Genomic DNA, 25,614 nt, shown 5'->3' on the forward strand with positions numbered 1-25,614 from the left:
CGTGTGTGCGTGACACGCACAGTGCGGCGCGTGCGGTGGCAGCGCTCTGGGGGCAGGTGGGGCAGGGGCCGGAGGCTTGCTGCGCTAGGCCAGCGCTCAGGCGCGGGACCGCGGACGCCGCGGCTTGCCGCATGGGCAGGATTTTTAATGACACTCGGAGTCCCAGGAAGCAGGCAGTCGTGTGCCATTAAAAATTGGCTCGCCTGCCATAGGTTGCTGACCCCTGGGTTAACACGCTCTAGATAAGACTTAGTCCTGCCTCAGTTCAGGGAACTGGACTAGATGACCTACTGAGTTCTTTTCCATTTGTACATGTCTATGATTTCTATATATCCAGCTGCTTGCCGTCAAATCTGCTAAGTGTTCTTGGATTTCAAGATCTAGAATTCTATACTTACTATTTTATTTACTATATTATAAGGGACAAGTTGGGTCACTTGATGGCATGCTGCTTCTACTTTTGTTACTGAAATGTTATGCCTATGGCTACTATTATTTTGATGCTAGACCACGGACACGGAAATACTCAGCAATGCTTAAACAACAACAAAAAAATGAGTCTACTGTTCTGCTCTCAAGACATAGCTGAGAATCAGGCCCTGCTGGTTTTTATTTAACTCCAGCAAGAGGTAATGCATTTGATTTATCAAGCAATGTCAGACTTGCTTAGAAAAAGCTTGGGAGTCACGAAGAAGGATACAATGGATGTAATGGATATAGCATTTGAAAACTTTGCTTTAAAATTGTAAGAAGCTGAGAGGAAAATTTAAGTCATAACGATAACAATCAATGGTGCGAACTAAGATTCCAACTCACAATACCAGAAGCTGTTAGCTGCTGAGATATTGAACTGATGATCTAGAAATAACCTAAGATTAGGAAATATTAGGTTGGTGGGACTCCTGAAGCCTTGGAGCCAAGAAATTATTTTTTCATTGAATTATGAAAAGTGCCAGCAATGGTTCTCTACCTCTTCAATCATGTACAGATTACTGTATTCTGATTCATATCACACCCATGAGAAGGTCATTGAGACAACACCTTGGTCTGAGAAACAAAGATTTCAAATAATAATACTTTGTTTCTTATTGTACATTGCAGCTGTAGGGCTTAAGAGCATTGATACATTTTAGCCTCACAATACCGTGGGATGTCATTATTTTCCCTCTGTTACAGGTGGGAAACCGAGTCACCATCGTTGCATCACAGAGGAAAAATTTGGGTTCATAACTGACTGAAAAGTCAAGCCACTAGTCAGTAAAGTTCTATTGTTTACCTCCTCAGAAGTGAAAAAGAAGGAGGCCTAGAACAATGTTAACCAATCAGATTACATATGCGAATTAACATCTGGTTTCACTGAACTTCTCCAAACTATTATTCATCTTTTAGCTAATCATATAGCATATGAAAACTTCTGCTTCACAGCAGGCTTATCAAAGATGAAGAGTAGATTGTAGGGATCTTCTTAGTTTACTTCTTAGTCTACTGTGGACAGATTTTACTGAAGAAGACATTCAGAATATACATAGCATCACAAAATTTGTGGCCAGAGTCACTAGGCAGCACTGTTATACGCAGTCTTCCAAGTTCTTAGCATGGGAGAAAACGGTCAATCTTGGGAAGACACATGGTGATGATGTTGGGGAGGGAGAGCTCAGTAGTTTGAGCATTGGCCTCCTAAAGCAAGGGTTGTGAGTTCAATCCTTGAGAAGGGCCATTTAGGGATCTGGGGGAAAATCAATACTTATTCCTGCTAGCGAAGGCAGCAGGCTGGACTCAATGACCTTTCAAGGTTCCTTCCAGTTCTATGAGATAGATAGGTATATCTCCATATTATATGCAATGTTCTGTATACAGGTCTTGGGAGAAAGAACTGTGTGAGCATGTGAAGAGTTTGCTGTCTGCCTTGGTCTCTGATTAGAGATAATTCCCAAGGCAGAGTTTCTGTCTGGGAACCAGGCATTGGTGATGATCTGAGATTCCCGAAATAAAGGATTGTCCTCCATGCTGCTTGTGACCACGTCTGTTCCAGGACTAGTGCATACGTATAAATAAAGCAACTTACACTAACTAAAGTGCATCACTGATTTCTCCTTCACTGGGAAGTTGACCTTCAAACTGCTGACATCTGCTACCATGCATCAGAGTGGCAACACCATTGTCAGAAGAAGGGGCAATCAGATACTGCTTTAAGTTGTTGAGCATCAAGATTTATTGTTGGTAATTTATTTTCCTGTCTCACAAATGTGGCTTGATATCCACTATATCCAAAGTCTATACCTATCATATTTTACATGAGACTGAAAAGTAGGGGTCTGGAATATACCTTGTTTTTCCTGCTAGGTTAAGGTTAAAGAGTGGAGTCCAGCCTTACACTATTTTCCATGTGGATTTTGCAGCTATTCTAGATCAGAACATTATTGCCACTATGTTGGATGGCTTTTATATGATGATATAAATATGTCAATTAGTATTTCAATTAGCATCTGTGACTAATCCTGCCCACGCTGGGAAGTTACAGTATGTGAGTTTCTTACTAGAGGGTATGTTTTTGTTACTTTATTATTCAAGTATAATACCAGTTGACAACTACAATAGCAGGGGATAGGACAGACAATTACAGGGTTTCTTTTTAATGGAAAATGAAAGATTGGTGGGAAGAGTTGCAGTGGAAGGCTAGGTCTTAATTCTCCTGTATTATAGAATTCTACATTCCACTGCACATTATTCATCAACTCCCACACACCTTCTTCTAAGTACTTTAGAATTCCAAAGTTCCTGTGAACTTTGTCAGAGATTTTGTGATAGCTATAGTTTTAGACTCATATTCTATTGCTTTTGTGATGTTGTCCCTACCTAAATATCCAATATCTGATTTTCATTGACACTAAAGTCCTATTATGTCACTCTGGCATTAGTTATACCCACTGTAACTACTTCTAGAATGGTGTATAAAACCGTTTGTATAAATGAGAATCAAACCCAAATATTTTAAAATGACATTTGTATGACATAGTACAATTTACCCCACTGCATCTATACTATATCTACATGTTCAGATTACATCACTTTCAAATGTAGTTACTCTATACTATGTTAACATCAGTGTTACATTTTTTCCCAGACCTATCTTGATGCAAAGTGTAGAAAAAAGGTATATTCCCCCCATTTTGCATTATTCTCTTTATGCCAGTAGAGGGCACAAATTGTTAAATCCCATTATTATTATACCTCACATATGATGCTAAAAGCAAGTAGCTTTATAAAGTTCTCAGGAAAAAAAATCCATCATTGGTAATGAGCATTTCCTGGACTTTGACTGTATTATCAGTGAGTCGCTAATACCAAGAAAGATTATTTAAATAATTTTACATTTCTGAACTGGTTGGGAGTTATTAGGGAGTTTACTACCATAAAGGGATATTTTAGACTCTGGGATTAAAGTAAAGAAAGATAACAGTAAAGAAATGTTAATAGCAACAATTAGAATAAGACCAGTCACATTATGATTATAAAGCTATGAACATGCTTTGGCTGCTTTCAAGTACTGTTAGAATTTTTTTAAATGTATTTAAAATTATCTATAGCTGTATAGTTCCCCTGTAAAGGGAAACTGATGCTGGTCTAATTTCTCACTGTGTTACTCCAGTTTAATCCCAGTATAACTGGAGTGAGTCAGTGGTGAGACAGACCTATCGGAGTTAAAATTGACAAATAAAATAGCAGTGTGGAATTTTCTCAGCAGTGTATATTAGGATGGTTTCTCTGTGCTGTTTACGTTTGCTAAGTCTTTAAGGGCCATCACATTCAACTGATTAATGATTTAATTGCAGTTGTAAAGGAACCAAGTATTTAACACGAAGGGAAGAATATAAAGTAGCATGGGGTTTTAATTAAATACAGTAAGTACACCAAGAGTTTATTATCTGGCCAACGTCTATAAACTTTTGAACATAGCTGTGTGTGACATTTCAGTGACTAGAAAACCTACTAATGGATTTATTCTAACCCTCAAACTGGAGACACTGGGTCTTAGCCAGCACAGTGCTCGCAAAAAGCCTAATGAAATTATTGAACAATGCATAAAACTGACACCACCAAGGTTGGCCTTCTCTGGGGCTAAGGTCATAAGAGGGATCAACAGAGCTAAAAGTACCAAGACCTTGCCAAATCATACCAAGCAAGGTTCTGGCCAAATCATTCTGCATTGTAGCAGGAATAGTACCAAGGGACCATTGGCTCGGCAGTGGCTTAGAATAGGAAATAAGGATAAAATACAGAGAGCGAGTAATGCATGGATTAGAGAATAGCTGGTTCTGGTAGAGTTTAAGACTGTGCAAACTTTTTAAATTAATTTTAGGTTCACAACTTTGTGAACCTTTCCCCCCATTTAAACCCATGTTCCAGACCTTCACCCCTTAGCAAAGATGAGTGAACTAGAGGAGAAAAAGAGATTTTCTGGCGACTGTAGTTACTTTTTAAACTTTGTCAAGTGCCCTGCATAACTAGGAGCAGAGTAAGCCTCTTCATGGAGCTGGTGTCCAGAAAAAAACTGAATTTTCAACCTCTACTTTCCAGCCCAGCTCATCACAACTACCCCAAATCCCCCTTAAATTCCACATGCTATAGCTCATCTCGAGGTAGAGGAGGTACCTTTTCTCCCTTCCCAAAAGGTAAGTTTGAAAATAATAAGAAAAGTCAGTTTGAGTGCTTTATGCCTCTCCAGTAGCACAGAGTTGATATAACTGTCTTAAACAGCTACCGGAGAATTCTTTAATATGGAGAATAATCTGGTGGTGTTGGGTTGGCATGACAGTTTCTGTGTAACCTTCTCACTGTCCCTGATACATGGGTGAGCGCTGGGAAAAGAAGGGAGTGGCCAGCAAACTGCTATATCCAGTCCATTGTTGGCTGCTAGAATGGCCCTCTAGGGGCCATTACCAACCAGCTACACTAATTTATGCCTGAGCCTGGGCCAGCACCTGATGGCCCCATGATCTTGGAGAATAAGTACACATAGAGGGCCTTATCCAACCTGCACTGAAGACTGATTTTAAAGGGAGTTATACCACGATATAAAATTGCATCTAATCCGCAAGAAGAGGAGAATTTTTTTTCCTCACACCCAGGAACTTAATGCCATTCAGTGGCATTCACTCAGCAGAACCTCCAAGACTGGTCAAATCTTAATTCTGGAGTTGCAGATATATTTTATATTTAAAGCAACTGGTAATCTTTTCCTGATAGTTCATAGTTATAAGTTGTTGTGGTTTTTTGGTTGGTTGGTTTGGGTTTTGAAGGGATTTTTTTTTTTTTTTGCCTTTCACAATAGAATTTCTCATATTGGTCTCCAGGGTATTGCCTGATTTGAGATAGACTAGCTTATTAATTATTTTTAGGCTTGGAAAGATTAGATTTTTCCTTGGTAAATGTGGGTAAATGCCAATTTTACCAGAGAAACACACAAACTGACAAAAATGACTGTTGATAATTGTAATTTAGAATTTACTAACGTTTGATATAGGGTTTATTTACTTTATATGTTTTGATCTGTGATGTTGGCAGTTTGTTTTTTAACAGTTATCAAGCTTTTTGCATTTCAATGTCTATTGTCATTAAATAATTATTGTCTGATTTCCTCTTCCCTCTGCATAATTTCCAGCAACTGTGAAAATGTATATAGATATGGGGGGGAAGCATACAACCCACAATTTTGTGCAAGTGTGACCCTTTAAATTGATAGAAATGGAAAAAATCCTTTAAAATAAACATCAATATTACCAGTTATATATAAAACAAATTCTGCTAAGCCTAATTATTTTATACAGATAAGTAATTATGGTGAGGTATAAGTGCTTGTGAATATGTGACTTTCCATGACTGGCACTGATCCTGGCATAAGTTTCACACAAAATACATAGTGCAGGAAGCAGGACACCATACCAAACGAGTGAGTTGATGATGGAAGATGTTCATTAATCAGGCATATCTTGAAATATATGAGAATCTTTCCACTAATGTCAATCAACTTTTGATCATGACCCAATGGCCTAAATTTCCAAAGAAACAATAAGATGGAAGGCAAATTTTTATGGCCTGACAGCAGTAGAAGAATAAACCAGTTTAAAAGGGAGCATTTACATTTGTTCATTCTCTATGAAGAAGTGGAAGTTAATGTGCTTTTGTAAAAATCATTTTGTGGAGAGTACTCTGGTAAATTGGAATTGGAGGAGTGTTTGTAATTGGGGTTGTGTTGATCATTTAAATGTAAAGAGTAAAGCGACAAAAGTTTAAAACAGATATTTATGAATGCTGCTCAGAGTTCAGGGTGCAATTTCCAGTTGGAACTCAGTTTGCAGAATTGGGTATGTCCTCTTAGGGAAGATGTATTATCTTTTGAGATTTTTCTTGGACAATGTTTGTTCAAGTCTTAATATTAATTCCCTTGTTTCTTAAGGTGTGTGTTTGTTTTTTTAGTGGTGGTGTTGGTTACTTCCTCACAAGGTAGCTTTTTATTTTAATTTCCTAGGGATTTTTTTTAATTACTGTATTTGTTATAATTTAGCTCCTGATCCACAGCACCAAAACTGCCCTCACACTAGGATGCAATAATGTTCAATACATAGGTCAATAATGAATCACCTTCCTTATTATCTTGGTTGAATTAGTACCTGGATTTCCCCGATGTTGCCTATAAACTCCTTTTGCACCAATGAAGCTATTTGTATCTATAATTACTGGCACAGATTTGTTTTTCTTTTAACTGTATAGTTTTCAGCATTATTAGAGCCTAATCAGGACAGACTCAAGTATATCCATCCATATAGGGATGGATTTAAGTACAGGCTTAAACATTTTCCTGAACTGGGAGTCCTGGTTCCCCCTCTTGCATCATTTATTCATAGATTATAGGCCAGAATGGATCATTGTGATCGTCTACTCTGACCTCCTGCATAAAACAGGCTTCAGAACTTCCCTGAATTGATTCTTGCTTGAACTAGAGCATATCTTAAAAAACCTCCAATCTTGATTTAAATACCTCCAATGGTTAATTTAACCTGAATATTTCTCAGGCACCCATCTAATTTTGGATTAATGCCATTTTTCATTTCAGGCGCCCATTGCTCAGCATTATTTATGCTCATTGTCTGAGTATCATATGTATATGGATGATACAAAGTTTAGGTTTAACTGTTTTATGCCTTTTGTTTCAAACTCTTTGGAACATCCGATGTATTTAATAATGACCTTCTTGATAATGCCTGGATTTTCTAATGTTAAGAACTCTGCCACATTGTTGTAGCACCATTCAGTGGCTGCATGAGAACAGAGATGCTGTTTAATAGGCAGCAGTAGTGATTAATGGCTTGATTGCCTGAACCAATGAAGAAATCTCCCCAATGCTTATATCCCCCAGTGACTGCACTGGTTTTGATAAATCACCTGCATGTGATTAATAGTTCTTAACTCACTCTCAAGTCTACCTTTTAATATTTAGCATTTCATATAGAAAGAGGCATTGCACTGGTGCAGAAACACTTATAAAAATAAGGTTCCTGGTAAATGCTTTTTAGTATAATGAGGAGTCAGTGAATATACAAGGGGGTAAGAAGAAGGGAAACCATAACCATGCTGAACACAATCACCTGATGACAGCGATCATACTCGAGAGTGTGTTACTTTTTTAAGAATAATTCTTCACAGATCAGATTTTATTGACCACCCATATTTATCTGCAATGGCTGTCCACAGCTTTCCAGCCCTGCAGAAGAATATTTTAGACAGAGAGAGATTCTCATGCCTTTTTAAAAGAAATGGTGAGGGCAAATGAATACTGTGTAAAGCAGAAGTTTGTCATACAAACATAATATTGCCTCTCTCCTTTTAGAACTTCAGTATATTCCTGTGCCATTGTCAATACCAGCTGCTCTAACAATATGGGCTGCATTTTTTTGCAGAAATGGAGCCGTTAATCCTGAAAAAGTCCTGTATTCAGTAAATGGTCGGATTATTTAACTGTCACTCCACCTGAACAAGAGAAGAATAAAAGAAAAACTGAATTTTGTAATAAAACGTGTTTTACTGGATTAGAAAAGAATCGCATGCCATTTCATCTAGCTTTTAAGGTAGCTGTTAAATGTCCATCCCTTCCCTAGATACTAAGTTTCTTTCTACGCAAGGTTGCCAATTAAGAGCAAATGTTAAGAACTGATCCCTGCATTTTCATAGATAAGACGATTGCAACTATAAGTTCTGATATGTAGGAAATGGATCATATTTTAATGCCTAATGTCTGCTGATCAGATTAACCCCATTTTATAAAAATGAGCATTTGCTAACATACAAGTAAAAACACACAAGACACCCAAAACTTTATTGTGGTTCTCTTTCAGTCACTCATTCCTGATGATAAATGCTATCCTGCTCCTCTCTCTCATAGTTCCCTGATTGCTTTTAAATTTCCATCTAACTACACGTTAAATCATCCTACCATTTTAATTTTCTCTCTCCATGAGTTCAAGATATTGTATATCAGTTTGCAGTCACTCAGCACTTAACCTTCCTATTACGATTTTCTTTCTCTTCCATGCTCTGCATTACAATTGCACCTAATGCACACCCTTTCATCATTTTCATATTAGTCACTCTGGCCTGATTCAGGCCCTTTTTACATTTGGACCAGTTTCCACCAACATAACTGATAGTTATGACATTGGCGCAAACCCCTAATGTGGGTATGCTGCACCAGGGCAAGGCAGGGCTTATACTAATGCAGTTTAATGCCGTACCATAATGAATTTCCTTATCGTACTGTATTGGCCTTTCATTAGCCTTCCCCTCTTGCTTCCCCACCCCCATTACAATCACCAGTTCAGCTGACCCACTGGTTGCAATGACGGAAGCACTAGTGGAGACAAAGAGATAGGATTTTTCAAAAGTCCTCACCGTTGGCCTGATTGCAGAGATGTCAGTCACAGGGTTACCACTAACTTCAGTGGCAGTTTCAATACACTGCTGACAATATGCTCCAGTAATATTTGGTTTTGACAGAGAATATATATTCTCTACTTCGTGCATGATGTTGTAAATACCAGCGGGGTAAGGCTTTGCAAAAATGGGCATCGCTGTGATTTAAGGAGATGAAAATTTCTTAAAAATTAGAAGACTTCTAAATGTTCGATACAACACCAAAAACAAACAAAAAACCCAAGGCAGAAAGTGCATGACTTTCGAACAACATTGCAACGTATTTGGAGCCACTGATTTAACTGCAATCAGAGCCGTGTGTATTTTGTGGGTAACTTAGCACTTATATGTAGCCCTTTCCATCCACGGGTCTCAAAGAGCTTTACAAAAAGTAAGTGGTGCCGCCCACCATCTTGGAGATGGGGAAACTGAGGCAAAAGCAGAAGCCCACATTTTCAAAAGTGGCTTTTAATTTTGAGTTGCTCAACATTTGGCAGTTCATGTGGAGACTAAAGGCAATAAATTCTTCTCTCTCAGGAGCATCAGCCTTTGTCAGTCCAGAGTTCCAGGATCCTCTCACGGATCGTCTGTTTCCATTTTTGCCAACTGATTATATATGATTTTTATAGGAGAAAAGTTAGGTTTGGGCACTGGGAGGGGGAATTAATTAATCTTTGCTTCTGTCAATGGAGGAGAGATTGGCAGATGAAAGGGAGAATATGGAAATGACAACTGGAAAAAAGGTTGTGAGCAGTTTTCACGTGGGGAATCATGACAGCTGTGAACTTTGTCGCTCAGATATTTTGTCACTGGAAGTGCAATGTACCCCTGAAGACTGAACTAATATGCTTTGTGGAAAGTGTCTGACAGGAGTAGGCAGCAGGAATGCCTGTGATTCCAGTAGCTGAGTGTACAGGGGCAGTGCATGTTCTGCTGGTGGTGTTACAGCCAACAGGCTGCAAACCTTGGGAGCATGGTGGGAGAAGAATCACTTGGAATCAGGAGAGCCAGCCATGATGTTTGGTGCAGTGTGTGTGTGCGTGTGTAATGGAGTCTACAAAGCCTATAATGGACATAGAAAGTGGGGGGAGGAGAGTCTCTCCAGTTTACAAGCAAACAGCTTGATCACAACTCCTTGCTGCTGCCAATCAGAGGGGCAGAAAGGCCTGAGATAGCCTGATGCATCAGGCTGCCTCCAAGAAAATAGGAGACTCAGAGAGATTGAAAGCCAAAAAGTGGCTGACAGGCTTAACTGAAGGTGAGGGTGCAGAATTCCCCCAGGAGTTAAGTTCCCTGTGAGCTGTACAGATGTGCAGCAGCCTTCTTAGTGCTGCACAGACGCGCAGGGAACCTGCCTGGGGATCTGCTGGGGGAGGGGCACCACTCCCACAGCCCCAACCTAGCCTGGCCCCCAATCCGCTGGGGCACCCTGCCCCCAGAAACTGACCTGATTGAGAGCAAAGTAAGGAAGGTTAGTAAGGAGAAGCTGAGGCCTCTGGAGAGACCAGCTCAAGAGGCAGTGACGGGGCAAGTGTCATTAAGGAATGCTTTTGCTCAGTACATACTGTAGAGCTATGCCAATAATGGATGTCAGGGAAGTTTTTTTTTTTAAAAAAGTTTGGTCTCACTAAGCATGAAATTTCACTGTTTCTTGGCTGATCTGTTAAAATGCTGACACACCCATACATGTCAACTTTCACCTTGCACTCAGGCTGGCTGTGCTTGTAAATCAAAGCTAATTTTTGTTGCCTGTTTACTTTAATGTTTGGGAAGTATTAATCGGTGCTACTGTAGTGCTTTCTATCTCTGCATCTGCAAGTTCTAAGATATGTCTAAAGTGACTCTTGAATGATAGGTGGAAATGAAAAATTCATTAGGATGGAAGGAGTGCAGGACATTCCATTAAGAAGTTGTTATTATTAAACATTTATATGAATGGTAGCACCCAGAATGCCCAGACAGTAAAAAGGCACCATTGTGTTTGGTGCTGTACAAACACCCATGAAAACATACTATTCAGCCTCTAAGTGTTCACACGCTATGAAGCGGTTACTTTAACAGTAGGTAGTACTCTTCCCCCTGCATCAGTGCTGAATCAATGCTCTAGTGTTGCGTTAATAACACTGTGATGTTACCTGAAGATGCTGTGGTTTTCTAAACTGTAAAACCAAGGCCTGACCTGTGGCCATTACAAGATCTCATGAGACTTTGTGCAAGTATAAGAGAGCTAACGTCAGGAGTAGGCCAAAACTCCAAACTAGGTAAACATATTGTGCCCAGGGAAAATTCACACTGAAGTTGTATGGAAAAAATAAAAGCAATTCTTCACTTCCCCTCCTCTATGGGATCGTTGTAGTGTAGTGTTTTTGCTGAATTTCATTTCAGAGGCAGCTGCATTTCAGTGCTGGACAGTCCTTACACAGAGATTCTAGACTTGCAATTAGTACTAAAAAAACCCTCCCATTGGGTCAAATTCATTCTTGGTATAACTCCAGCAGAGGTATTGCAGCCCAGATTTACCCTACTGTGCTTTGGGATCCTGCCCAGTGTATGGGACCATGTAGTGTTCAGTGATGACTGATTACTGGGTGCCTCAAGGTGCTTGTAAGAGAACTGTTTTATTCCGTGCCTGGTTCCAACTGGCAGTGGATAACAAGACATTCATTGTGCCCTGCCCTGGCAGGGAAAGCTCAGTTCTTAAAGCCACAGTCACCACAGGGTGAAAAGCATCATATAAAAGTTATACAACTAATAGTAATAACATCCTAAAATAGAATTTCTAATGGAAAGGGCTGCTCAGTCTGAATTACAGGCAGCATTACTATAAAAACATGATCAGCCAGAGCCAGATTCAATAAAACCTCCATCCAGCTCCTACCGTCCTACACCCAAACTTGATTTTTTTTCTGGGGTTACAGCCCAGAAATTAGATGGACTTTTTATTTAATCCTTGATGAGTCAAGTTTTTTGAAAATATCAAGTTTTCCCTTTGTTCAGAGTCTAGCAACAGAGAGTCAAAAATTGAGCCCAACAAGGCAATCTCCTTATGGCACCGGCAGATATTCTCTTCTTGCTTCTGTCCATATTGTATCAGGTTGGCTAATACAATTGGTTCATTATTACACGAGTAAATTCTAGCAAAGCTTCCCTCACTCTGCTGCCGCTGGACTTTCAATTGCCTTGAATCCCTCCCAGCACTAATCAGCTTTTACCAGAACATGCAAAGCAAACTAGAGTCAGAATCACCTCATTTTTCACACAGCTTGGGTTTTACTTTTTATCTTGAAGGAAGCAGAGTCTAGTTATTCCCTCCACCCTCTCAAAATGTGCAGCCAGGGACTCAAAGGAATTAACCCTCTATTGTGCACTTTTTTAAGTGCCGAAGGAATACAGAGCCAAGGCGACTGGAGGTAGAGACATTAGGTAAGGAAAGGCTGTTATGGTTGGGGTGCAGAATGATTTGGGGGGGGAAACTGGTGCGCGGAACTGTCCCCCTCTCCTGTTTACAAGGGAGACATCAGCATGTGATTAGCACAGTGCACGGGTGCTTACATTTGCCACATTGCAAGGCAGTAACGGTGATTTCTGTAGACCGACAGGCCAGGGGCTCAGATGCAATTGCATAGCTTCTCAAAAGCAAACGGGCCCTTCAGCAGCAGGCGGCCGGTGATTGGTGCTGAGTGATGAAACGAACGATTAGTAAAAGCAACGACTTCTCCCACTACTCCCCAAACCCGCACCAGGCACGCGGAGAGCAATCCGGGCGAGAGACGCGCCAGGGCCGAGGGTCTCTGCAGCCTGAGACGCAGGCAGCGGAACGGAGAAACGCCCGCAGCTCAGCCCAGACTGCGGCAGCAAATAACCCGAGAACCCGACCTAGTGAACGGCGCGGGGAAGGACTTGAGCAAGTTTCGTGCCGTCTGAAGCCCCCCGCTCCGTTCCCTCCCAATCAGGCCGAAGTATCGTCACTGGAGAGCCCTTTACACCTCCACCTCCCCGCACCTTCAAGCGGGCTTCAGCCTCCGCGCGGGGCGGGGGGAGCTGCAGTTTCCAGGCTCATCCCCAGCGGAATCCAGCCTCTGCCCACCCCGGCTACGGCTGCAGTAGCGGCGGCGCCGCCTGAGCGTTTGCCCGTCTTCTCCCCCGACCGTAATCCAGCTTCCTGCACCAGCCCCCAGGCTGCCCCCTCCCCTGCTGCTAGCCTGCGTGCGGGGGTAGCCCCCCGCCGGGCATGGCTCCCCTCGCAGGGGGCCCGGAGCACCGCCCCAGCTCCGGCGGGGCAGGCGGGCGGGGGCTGTAGAGTGGCTGGCGACCTGCTGGGTGCGGGTTTGCTGCGCCCTCGCCCCTCCCCGCTCCCCGCTCCCCGCCCCGCGCGGTGACTGAAGGGCGGTGCTCCGGGCTCCGGAGGAGGCAGCGGGCGCTGCAGGAGCCGCAGGATTACACTGCGCTGCTCCCCGGGACCCGCCGAGGTAGGTGGCTCCGCTCCGCTGCGGTGGGGCGCGGGCAGGGGGTTGCCCGGGGACTCCCTGCGGTTCGGCCGCGGGGAAGGGCCTTTGCGGGGTGTAAACTTCGGGAAACAAAAGTTGGACTGGCCGCGCTTAGCGGCGGGATGCGCGGGGGGGCTGCCAGCTAATGTCCCGGGGAAGTTTAATCCCCCCCCCCCCCCCCGGCTCTGTGTTCACCCTGGTGAACGGTGACGGGGAGCTTGAAACCTGCCAGGTGAGCGGTGACGGGGAGTTGCGCGGGCTTGCAAAGCAAGTTCCAGTCCTGGCTGCTTCTCTCTCAACCTGATGCGGTGCCTCTGATTTGCAGCGATTCCTCTAGCCGCTTCTCCAGGGCTGTCTGGCTCAGTCGGCTCGTCTCCTTTATCTCCGGCGTAGGGCAGCCTTCTGGGTCGGCTCGGCAGAAATGAAATCCGCAAATGCCTGAGTGCAAAGCCCACTCTTATTTGTTTTTGTGTGTTCCCACCCAAACTCAATCCTCAGCAGGGTTTCCAGGTGGAAGCCCTCCAAGGCGTTGTATGGATGCAGCTTGGGTTTGCTTCTGTCTTCTCATCTTTTTTCCTCCTTCCCTGGTATTAATATCTTTAAAAATGTTAAGTTCCTGCGTTGCTGTGGTTAAAGCAGAGCTGTAAGAAGAACGTACGTTGCTGAGTCTGGGGTGTACACAACGGCAAATGAAGTTTTAACGCAGCTACAGCCTTGTGAGCGTTAAAAAACATGAGGAGGAGAAGTTTATAATAATCAGCAGAAATACTTTCAAGGATAAGAATGCAGTCAGAAAATCTGACAGATATAGTGAATACATTAATCACAGCAAAATAGGTTTAAAGAGAATTAAGTGCGTGACCGATGCACCAGACAAGTGCTCCTGTTCTTAGAGCTGTGTCTGTGTCAGCCCGATAAAGATGGGTATCATACGTTGTCAAAAACTCTAATGTGGATGTTCATTAGAATTAGTATTAACCAAAAGAACCAGTGGTTCATAGGCTCTATGTTGTTCAGAGGTTTTATTTTTCAATGGCGTTTTGAATATTTTAAAAAAAAATACTCTGGAGTTATTTTTCCACTGTGCCGTGCTAAACACATTACTGAAAACTAAATAATGACTTCTTTTTTTACCAAGTGTGATGTTGACAGTTTCATACGTTGTACAGTTGTCTCATTTAGTAACCTGAACTGTGAAACAATGCTGCTGTTCTGGTTGACCTCATCTGTGTTAGTTTCACTAAACAGATCTTTTCACTTTTGCTGCTGCATGCACTACAGCAAAGAGGTTTTTCATGTTGTTTTTCTTCCTTTAGAAGTTGTGTGTGTGGAATGTTTACAAGTTATATTTCCTACAGCACCAAGCTATTCCTGTAGGGCTAGAAACAAGGAGTAATATTTTCAAAGTGCCTGGCTGAATTAAGAGCCTAACTTCCATCAACTTTCAATGGGTCTTAGATTCTTCTGTGCCTAAATCACTTTTGAAAATGTGACTATAAAGCCCCAGTTCTGCAAAGTCTTTAGCAAATGCTTAATATTATCCTGTGTGACAGCCCCATTCAAACATACATAGCAATAAATGTTTATTTGCATTTAATAAATTGCAATAAATACATAGCAATCAAATGTTTATTTGCATTTAATTTCCCTAAAGTTTCTGTTTTGTTTACAACTCATTCTTATACATAATTTCAGTGTATTCAGTTACTAAAATTAAATTTCTCTCTCCTGTTTTATTAAAACAACTGCTCAGTCATGTTTTCTGAAGTGCAAAGCTTTGTTTCAATTCTTATACTGAATGCTTAAAATCCACTAACATTTGAAGGGCCCCAGCTTGTGAGTTGCTTAACCCCTCTATCTTTCTCATCAAAGCGAGATGAGGGTGTCTGGCATTAGAGCCAATCCAAAATTTTTCAAAATTCCAATGAAACTTTTTGCAAAATATCTGTGAAATCTTCCACACAACATTCCTGTAGTTTTTGACCAACTTAAGAGATGGAAGAAGATTTTCAAAAATTTGAAATGTCCGTGATTTCCCCCCCTGGAAAATTAGAATGGATTTTCATCCAGTTCTACTTAGCACTCTGAGGAAGATATGTGGACCCTCTCAGTATCAGGTGTTAAATGCAAAATATTGTTCAGTAGATTCTCATTAATTTTTTACTGGATCAAACTTGAACAAATACAAGTTCTTCCCCTCATACAAGCTTGCTTGTTTATTTCTATCACATGGTTGCAATATTTTTTAAAGACCTCCCCCTTAAACATGGAGAATCATAGGACTCACCCATGTTGCCTAAACATCTTGCAAGAGATTAGAGTAATTTTACACAGCATTTTAGCAGTTAGAGACAGGAGACTGGTTCATCTAGTCCACCTCTCTTCTCATGCAGAGTTGTTCACCACCATATACTTAAAACATTTGATTCAGTTTACTGTAGTTTGGCTGTTCTTTCTTTGCAATTGTGGACTTGCTGCAATGGTGATGTGGGTAAAGGCTTTTTGAGCTCTCTGCAGTTGAAATTTAGATTCGGATTCATCTACAAGAGCTTGAGCCAGTGGTGAAGTCCCAAGACATCTGTGCTGTGATCTGCTGCTTGTGGTCCAGACCCCAACTCAGGGCTTGTCTACACAGAGCATCAATGTGCATTATGGGGTAGGGTTATTTTTTCTGAAGCACACTCAAATGTTGCACATTAATTGGTCTGTGCAGACCTTGCTCATGCACACAAAAAGTTCCCTAGTACTGAAACAATACTACATTAAAGCTCACTAGGAAACCTTTAGTAATTTCTATATAAACCAGGGATCGGCAACATTTGGCATGTGGCCAGTCTGGTTTGTTTACCTGCTGTATCTGCAGGTTCAGCTGATCACGGCTCCCACTGGCTGCGGTTCGCTGTTCCAGGCCAGTAGAGGCTGCGAGAAGCTGCGTGGACTGAGGGATGTGCGTGTGAAAGGCTGTTGATACCTGGTATAGACCAATTGATGTGCAACATGTTAGTGCACTTTAGAAATCACCCTCCCTCATAAGGCATGTTTTCCCACTATGTAAACAATGCCTTAGTTTCAGTTTCAACCTTATTAGACTGTGATGTTAGCAAGACCTGTAGATATACTGCCCTGCATGTAATTTGGCTGAGACTCGCCCTACTACCAATGACAGAGGTGGTACCAAATACACTATATTCAACATACGCTGTTTCACTCAATTTGGAGTGTCGTCGTTGAAGCTTTGTAGATAGTTGATCTTATATAGGAGCTCAGAAAAACATCACGAACTTGTAAAGATCAAGTAGTCAAACGGATTGGAAACTTGTTGCAAGAGAAATGTAAGCTTTGGCTCAAACTGTGTGCCAAGTTTCAGGCCAGAGTGATTTCCTGATTTCTAATGTTTTGTTTATAGGCAAGTAGAAACAACAAATAAGGGTTTATAATGGAAGTGCTGACAGAACTTTATAGCATTTCAAATGATGTTGGTACTCTGCATGCAAACATTGCTAGAAAGTTATTTATTATGCAAGAAGCTTTGTAGCAAAGGAGTTTGGAACAGATACTTTTAAAAGACTTTTTAGAAGGAAATATTTAATAGATATGTATAATTCTTATTGAAGAAATACTGTTGAATTGAGAACCTATTTAAGGGGCCCAATTCTGCCCTTGGGCACTTAGGTGTAAGAGAGATTTGGGCTTTAGATGAATTACACTGATCCTATAATAGTTCTGTTCAAAGCTATTAGGAGATACAAATATTATAATTTATTAACTAGTGCATTCACTGTGGGCTAAAACCAGATATGCAGAGTTCATAACCTGGGACTAACTTTATTTGTGCCACTTAAAAATAATTTGGCTTTCTAATAGAGGTAACAAAGAAAAGCACTTCTTGTTTTTAGAGGAATTTGTGCGTTCCTATAACTGAAAAACACTTTGTGAAGTGTAATGTAGCATCTGATTAGTATAAAAATTCGTCTTTTTAAAAATATAGTGTAATAATAATACCTAGCTTTTCTATAGTGCTTTTCATCAGTGTATCTCAAAGCATTTAACAGTCTTTAAATATCATATCTCTGAAAATTCTCCTTGAAGTCAATGTAAATGTAAGGACTGCAGATGTTAGCCTAAAGATTTTTACTATATTGCATGTGAATGTGTGTTGGCGGCTACAGTTAATGGGTAAACTGGATCTCTGACCTCTCCTGGTCTCGGAGTGCATTCCCCGCTGGTACTGTGCCTCTAGTTGTCACCTTTCTTCTGGGGCGAAATCGCATGATTTTCCCATTGTCAGACTAGCCCTGGGCTGCATTCCTCTGTGATCAACTGTGATTACCTCAGCAGGCTTGACTTCTCTTCAGTGCCTGTGCATCTTTTCCCTTCAAGAGCAATGACAGTGGTTATCAGTGACCAGACAGCCTTTTTAAAGCAAAGTATTATTTATTTAGAATGACACATAGAGAAAACAGATCTTAAAACAACAAACCAATCTGTGCACCTAGCTGCCTCTCCCTAAGGCTTACTGTTCTCTAGGTCAAGGTCTTCAACACCTTCTGCAGAGTCTCTTTGTGTGACAGTGTGTCCCCTGGGACAGCTCCTGACAGACGACCCCTGTCGTCTTCTCCTGAGAGGACTTTTTAATTGTTTAGTGGCCAGCCCAAAGAGATGCAGCATTTTGCCAGCCAGGGAGTCTGGAAATATGCCCTTGCTAGTAACTGCTCTCCAGTGTTTGTTGGGAGGTTTGTTTATCTCTGTCTATTGTGCATCAGGTCATGTTGCTCTGCTGCAGTGTTAATATGGACTGAAAGCTCTAGCATTACAGCTGCAGTGGCTCAGTTAGTCCTCTCAGTTCAATCCCACAAAGTGGGTGGTTTGAATAACTGCTTGTTTGCACAAGTAGTGCAACCCAATGGATTTTATCAGTGTTACATGAACGTAACGTAGACTTGCAGGTACTAGAAACATTAAGCTCGAATTTGCACATAAAAAATTCACTATTCTAAAAAAATTAAAAGGGAAGTGATGAGATTACCACTATTCTTGTGTGTGAGGAACCTATAAACATACAGGGGAAGGGAAAGAGGTAGAGTCATTGGTTATCAGAAGAGGGTGTGACGAGTGGGCGGAGTAAGCCCCTTGGATAATGGAGAGGGAAGTGAGTGGAGTTGTAGACTCATTAGGAGGTGAGACTTGGTTTATTAGGCCCTTCTAGAAGGTGGGGGGATAGCTCAGTGGTTTGAGCATTGGTGTGCTAAACCCAGGGTTGTGAGCTCAATCCTTGAGGGGGCCATTTAGGGATCTGGGGCAAAAATCTGTGTGGAGATTAGTCCTGCTTTGAGCAGGGGATTGGACTAGATGACTTCCTGAGGTCCCTTCCAACCCTGATATTTGATGATTCTCTTTGGTTTTATATGAAACTAGTTTGATATTCCACATTTTTCCAGTATTCCCAGTGCTGAATATACTAGGTGGTGGTTTCTTATTCAAACGCTAGTAAGTGTGGAATCTGCTAATTGATATTGCAAATGAGTGACTAGAATTTAATGATTGCCAGATTACATGATTGTATGTGATTCAATGTGCCTAAAGTTAAAAGTAGGGATAGGAAACAATTTACTGAATGGAGTGATGTAATGAAAATAGATAGCTCTTCTAATGTAATGCTTTTGTTGAGAGTTTTTAAGCAGTAAGATGGAACACATCCATTTTCATTTTAAAACATGTAGAAAACCTGTTTCCTGGAATTCTTCAAGATTTAATATACTATTGTAGGAAATTGTTTACTGAAATGGAAAAGCAGAATGTGGGGTTTTTATGAGTCTGTAACTGAAGTGTTTTCAATGCCACCAAAACATATTTACAATTTAACTCCCTCTCCCAGACCTTCTAGCAGATTTTCAATATTAATTTCACTCAAGAAGTATCTCCTTCAAATGAGAGAGAGGAAAAAAAGTCAAAGGCCAATTGATGATTAAACCACTTAAAAGCAATTAAAAGGCCAAAACTTCAACTTGATAAGATTGAAATGATTTTTATGCCATCATCATCACCTTCATTTGATCATAAAATGTCCAGTCAAAGAAATTATTCAAGCACATCGCATAGGATATACTTTTTGGTCAGATTTACACTTTCATGTCCTGTAACAAGTGCTGTAAGTGAATAGAGGGAAAAGTTAAATGAATCATCATTGATGTTAATGCAATACATTTTACTGAACGTAAGAAAGGACCAACTAATAGCTACAAGCATCTACAAGGGGGAGAAATCTAACGGTATGGATTCTATGTCTAAAAAGAAAAATGCAGACTGTTGTGTCTAAACCATCCAAATCCTGACAAAATATGACAAGAAGAACATTTTGTAGATGATGACAAACGATGAGCAAACTCTCCAACTCCAATCATCTTAAAATTATGATGTATAGATATGCAGCAGGTGACTTAATCCTGAGTACCAAGGAATACCTAACAACCCTAAGGCAAGTTGCAGATCTTCCAGGATTCTTTTGCATGCCCCAACTACTACCTTATGGTTAGTTGATTGGATAAAGGAGGAATGATACCCTAACTTCTCAATGGCACTTGGTGGAACTCTTACATAGATTGTTTGTTTTGTTTTGTTTTGTTTAAAAATCTGGATAATATGCATATGTTGAAATTTGCATTGTGGAGGAGGAGAATTTAGATCAGAACACAGCACAAAACTTGTATAAGGCTTCCTGAGAGAGCTACTACATTAACACGATGTTTTTGGAAGGACTTGACAAATTACAGGCTGATGTGACTTTTACACTCTCTATGGCACACTAGATTGAGATAATTAATGACAGTGGACTGGAACCACACAGGAATAACCTTTTTTAAATAGCACGCCACTTCAGAGCATTTATGCAGCCTTTCTGTTACTTACCTAGCACAGAATCATAGAGTATCAAGGTTGACTCAAGAGGTCATCTAGTCCAACCCCTGCTCAAAGCAGGACCAATATCCAGACAGATTTTTGCTCTAGATCCCTAAATGGCCCCCTTAAGGATTGAACGCACAACTCTATGTTTAGAAGGCCAATGCTCAAACCACTGAGCTATCCTTCAATTGGCTATGATTGATTCCAAATAAACAGCCCATAGGTTGAGCTTAGAACATGTAGAAAAGTTAAAAATGTGGTTATCTTTATTTTTTTAACATTCAGGAATAAAGAGACAGATTTCTAAAAAATCTAAAGCTGAAAAAATTTGTTAGTAATTTAATGTTTTAAGCTATGCACTGTATCTTTTAAAAAAACTAATGCCTTAGTCTAAAGGAACACAAGTTACATAAAAAGAAATTTTGTTGCTATGGTCAATGCATAAGGCTACTGCTTTTTAAACTACCGGTATATGTGTTTGAAAATAAATTATTAACTGATGACATAGTTGTTGTATTATGCATTGTATCCACCCTAGTAATTATAATTCCTATCATAAAGTTTAGAATAAGCCAGACAGTGTGCTGAACTATAATCTGAATTTTTAAGAAGAATTCACCTTATATACAACTGGATAATGATTGATGATACCTGCACTTAACTAAGGGGGATTACAGAATGTGAGTGGCAAGAAATGACTTTCAGCTGCAAGGTTGTGTGTTCCCAGTGTCTGGGATCCTCATGCTTCACAATCAGTGGAATAACTTGGTATGTGAACCTAAGAAAACAGAACATTACAACATGGGATGCAAAAGATCCACGAGTGAGTGTTTCAGATAAAAAAGGTTTTGGCTAGAGCAGATCAGAAAGTATATGTGATTTTATGGATCTTCCCCTCTCCTTCTTGTGGAAAACTTAAAATTTATGGTGAAAAATTAAAAAAAAAACAACGAAAACAAATATTTTCAGTTTGGAAATGGTGCCTCACGCCTCCATTCTTCATGAGCCAGGCTCCTTGGCTGGCCTGTGTGATCCATGATGACCAGGGACTCCCTTGATGCACCACAGTGGCCCATTAAGTGGAAGAAAACCAGTCTGCTCTGGTGACTCTACTACTTGGATTAGGAGCTGACCATCTGACTCCCACCTGTCAGCACCTATTGCCTTCAGACAGAAGCGTTCTTCCCCCATTGGAGCACTTAATGCTGCCTGCTGTTCCTGTCTGATCCTCTCCTCTACCTGTCAGTCTGTCCCTACAAACACTCATATACCCTTTCAAAACTGCCTTCCCCTCTTTTCCCCACAGACTGCCTTTGCCTTTCTTCACTTCCCCTGTACCAAATGTTTGTCATTTATTTTAGGAAGATGCATACAGTCTACGGTTTAAATGCAGGGTGACAGGGACACAAATGAAAGGGGGCAGCCCCAACTAAGTGGCTCTTCATTTGACTCAGGTGTTTTGAAACTTGTCCTGATGTGCGGGAACCTGTATGTAACCTGTTAGCATGAATTCTTGTTTTCACACCTGGATGCCATGTTGTGCACTAACTTCCAGTACACTTCTGTAGAAAGTATTTAGCATATAATTCTTGTTTTGCCTCTTTTAGGAACTAATGCAAGTAGACTGATACCTACTGAACTCTAAAAATTATGAGTTGTAATTGATCCAGAATTGAAGGAGGATTTACAAGATAACTTACTGAAATTGCACAGGAATTTTTGTGATGTCAAAAATCCACGTTTCCTACAGAGGGAACCATTGTAAACTTCTCAATAAATAATACAGATCTGTAAGAATGAGTATGCATTCCAAAATATGCATTAATTCACAACTCCACTGTAGCTTTTGGGTTCTTAAAAGCTGATACATAGTCCTAAATGCATTAGTTGCTCTCTGGTTTCTAAAACAACTTAAAATTCAGAATTTTTATTTATAATTTGTTTGAGATGATATACACAAGACAGTATCCATTGTGGTAATCGCAACCTTAACCCCCCCCCAGCAACAATCTGTTCAAGTGTGTAGGTTTGTAGCAGAACTTTACATTGCCATGCTTAATACACAGTTTGATCCTTCTGCTCCAGTCCAGTCATTTTGGGCCAGGTCCAAATCTGCTATACATTGGCATATGCGGCAATGTATATATGTATTAAAGCAGGAGTGATTAAACTTCTGCTGCACAACTTGCCATGTATCTACAGCTGTTCCATTAACATGACAGCAGATTCTATAGCAGGGATTGGCAACCTTTGGCTGGTTTGTGTACCTACTGCGTCCGCTGGTTCAGCCGATTGTGTATCCCACTGGCCGCGGCTTGCTGCTCCAGGTCAATGGGGGGCAGTGGGAAGAGGCAGCCAGCACATCCCTCAGTCCGCGCTGCTTCCCGCCACCCCCATTGTCCTGGAGTGGTGTACCGTAGCCAGTGGAATATGTGATCGGCTGAACCTGCGGACGCGGCAGATAAACAGACCACCACGCTGGCGAGCCACGTGCCAGAGGTTGCCGATCCATGTTCTATAGAATACAAGTGCTGCGACTTGTATTAATGAAGAAGATGAGGCCCCTTCGCTGTTAACTTTACATTTTCTTGCTTTTTTTAGTCAAGTGATAGCTTTAATATCTTGTCAAAAGGCATTGAAGGGAAATAGTGAGGTGTTTAGAGCCGTAGCAATAAGCCAAGCCCCAAGGAGCTTGACAGCCTGGCATAACAAAAGATATTTACAAAGTAAAAGGACTTCTTCCCTCTGCAGTCTTCCAAACACCCCCGTACCGTCTCTCTTTCCCTCTGACAAGATACCTTCCACAGGTCAGGATTCACTGAGAGCTGCTTAGGACTTTGCACTGGCCATTTGATGCTAAGGTGTGGTCATGAGTCGGTGACAGACGGCTAGAGGCAAATAACACTAAAGAAAGAAAACTCTGATTCTGTAATCTGTGTATTTTAAGATTGTTCTTTACAACAAACTCACCTCAGCTGTCTTAACAAGCAATGCTGATTTCATGGGATCCTACCCAAGATTGCGTTATAAATAATGCTGAACAGCAGTTCAAACCACAAATATCCATTAGTCAGATTTAGGCTTGAAAGAATTAGGTTTTTATCAGTAAATGTTAGCAAATGTCAATTTTTACAATACACACACAAACTGACACCAAATATTGCCACTGATGATCAGATTTACAGATAGGTGTCATAGGCTTGAGAGCTAAACCGTGGGTTGGAGAGCTAAGCCAGCCCTGGTGATAGGATGAGCCATGCCTGGGTTGAATCAGGTGATCCCAGAATAAAAAGTGCAGGAACTTGCAGCAAAAGGGAGGAAGCCCAGGAAACTGCAGCTGGGTCTGTAAATACGTTGGGGAGCAAGAAAGCTCCTGAGTCAGCAGGGAAAAGGTGACGAAGTATGGGAGAGCTCTGCAGTCAGGAAAGCCTGTCCAAGCAGGGAAGAGACGTAGGGTATGGCTACACTTACAGCTGTACAGCGTTGGGAGTTACAGCTGTCTTCGTACAGCTGTGTAGGGAAAGCGCTGCAGTGTGGCCACACTGACAGCTACCAGCGCTGCAGTGTGGCCACATTTGCAGCATTGCAGCGCTATTGGGAGTGGTGCATTATGGGCTGCTATCCCTCAGAGCGCCTTGTCCCATTTTGGCGCAGTGGGTTGTGGGAAGGGGACGGAAGGGTGTGGGTCATTCCGCTTCCTGTCCCAATGCCCCGTGTTGCATCGCTTCACATTCCAGCAATCACTGTTTTTCCATCCACGTTTGGTGCCATTGTGAGTCTCCCAACGGTTTCTGTGCAGCACGATTTCTGTGGGAAATGGAGCCCGAGCTGCTGAGGACTTTGCTGATGAGTGTCACTAGCACATCACGTTTGGCAGTTGAGCTATTCCTTTAGCTCCAAAGTGACAGTGAGGAGTCTGATGATGATATCGAGTCACCTGACGCATATGACACTAAATTGTTTGTGGCATTCACGGAAACGCTCAGCACTGTGGAACGCCGCCTTTGGGCTTGGGAAACAAGCACTGAGTGGTGGTGTCACATCGTCATGGAAGTCTGGGATGATGAGCAGTGGCTGCAGAACTTTCACATGAGAAAAGCCACTTTCATGGGACTGTGTGCTGAGCTCGCCCCCACCCTGCGGCGCAAGGACACGAGATTGAGAGCTGCCCTGCCGGTGGAGAAGCGGATGGCTATTGCAATCTGCAAGCTGACAACTCCAGACAGCTACCGATCGGTCACGAACCAGTTTGGAGTGGGAAAGTCGACCGTTGGAATCGTGTTGATGCAAGTTTGCAGGACCATTAATTGCATCCTGCTAAGAAGAACCGTGACTCTGGGGAACGTGCAGGACATTCTGGATGGGTTTGCACAAATGGATTTCCCTAATTGTGGAGGCGCAATAAATGGGATGCATATTCCTATTCTGGCACCACCCCACCTGGCATCCGAGTACATTAATCGGAAGGGGTATTTCTCTATGGTTCTCCAGGCGCTTGTGGATCACCATGGGCATTTCATTGACATTAACACAGGCTGGCCTGGAAAGGTGCATGATGCACGCATCTTTCGGAACAGTGGCCTGTTCAGGAAGCTGCAGGCTGGGACTTTTTTCCCAGACTGGAAGATCACAGTAGGGGACGTCGAAATGCCCATTGTGATCCTTGGAGATCCAGCTTACCTGTTAATGCCTTGGCTCATGAAACTGTATACAGGGAAGCTTGACAGGAGCAAGGAATGGTTCAACTACAGGCTGAGCCTGTGCAGAATGACCGTGGAGTGTGCTTTTGGCCATTTAAAAGGGCGCTGGAGGTGTCTTTATGGGAAGCTAGACTTGGGGGAAAGCAACATCCCTACAGTTATGTCCGTGTGCTGTACCCTCCATAATATTTGTGAAGAGAAGGGTGAAACATTCAGTGAGGAATGGACCTCCAAGGTTCAACGCCTGGAGGCTGAATTTGCACAGCCAGAGAGCAAGGCTACTAGAGAGGCCCAGCACAGGGCTACAAGGATTAGGGATGCCTTGTGGGAGGAATTTGAGGCTGAAAACCACCAATAATGTTTGGTGCCTTGCACGGGAGTGAAGTACAGTGGTTACAATGTTAGTAGGAATCTGTTTTTCCTAAAATGATTTGCAGTACCTGTTTCTTTCCTGGGTTATGGTATCTTTCACTTTCTGCAATAATAAAGACCGTTTTCAAAGTCAAGAATTCATTTATTGAAAAGAAAATAACTTTCTTTACAGACACACAACATTTTGG

At 41.7% G+C, this 25,614-nt stretch overlaps 1 protein-coding gene across 2 annotated transcripts in view; it reads left to right on the top strand.

Moving 5' to 3' along the window:
• The first annotated feature begins 13,363 nt into the window (after positions 1-13,363).
• The window catches only part of CNTN3 (contactin 3), a 237,830-nt gene continuing 225,579 nt past the window's right edge, over positions 13,364-25,614 (top strand). For both annotated transcript variants that reach the window (XM_032795983.2, XM_032795984.2), the window contains exon 1: positions 13,364-13,436. The gene's annotated coding sequence lies outside the window, so the exon portion shown is untranslated. The remainder of the gene's footprint in view (positions 13,437-25,614) is intronic.

This window comes from Chelonoidis abingdonii, chromosome 17 (assembly GCF_003597395.2).
Source record: "Chelonoidis abingdonii isolate Lonesome George chromosome 17, CheloAbing_2.0, whole genome shotgun sequence".
NCBI lineage: Eukaryota > Metazoa > Chordata > Testudines > Testudinidae > Chelonoidis > Chelonoidis abingdonii.